Source organism: Cyprinodon variegatus, unplaced genomic scaffold, assembly GCF_000732505.1.
Source record: "Cyprinodon variegatus isolate N-32 unplaced genomic scaffold, C_variegatus-1.0 Scaffold842, whole genome shotgun sequence".
Lineage (NCBI taxonomy): Eukaryota > Metazoa > Chordata > Actinopteri > Cyprinodontiformes > Cyprinodontidae > Cyprinodon > Cyprinodon variegatus.
In genome coordinates, this window is record NW_015151295.1 from 271,610 (window position 1) to 272,221 (window position 612).

A 612-nucleotide genomic window follows, 5' to 3' on the forward strand; every position below is an offset into this window, starting at 1 on the left:
AAAGGCAAATACTTTATAATTTAAAAACTGTTTAAGTATTTTCAGTTATTTCAGAGTGTGCACACTTACGTATTTAACCAGATTGTTTCAATGCTTCCCTGAAAAAAACTTATATACAGTGAAAAAAATGTAAATATAGATAAGTCATTTTTCTTAAAATAAGTGCATTTGTTCTTGAATTGAGGAGGTAAGTGGAAAACTTTGCCAACGGAACAAGATAATGTACATTTAAAGTAAGAAAAAAAATGCTTTGTCTTATTTCATGTGCATATAATCTAATTATATTATTTTGAGAGAAACGAAATACTAATTCAATTGGCAAATCATCCTACTTACCTAATTAAAGTAAAGGTAAATAAACTTAATTTAACACATATTGACTTATTTCTAGACCGTTTTGCAGTGTATAAGTCTGTTTTTCTTGGAACTTAAGTATTTTCTTTTGATTTGAGCAGTAAACTAAGACAGTTTACTAAAATAATATGATTTCCATTTAAAATTAAGTAAAACATCTCCATTATCTTTTTTTTTCAAATGCATAATATTGAATGATCTTATTTTAAGGGAAAAATATTAATTCCGTTTGCAGATCATCTTATTTACCTGCTAATA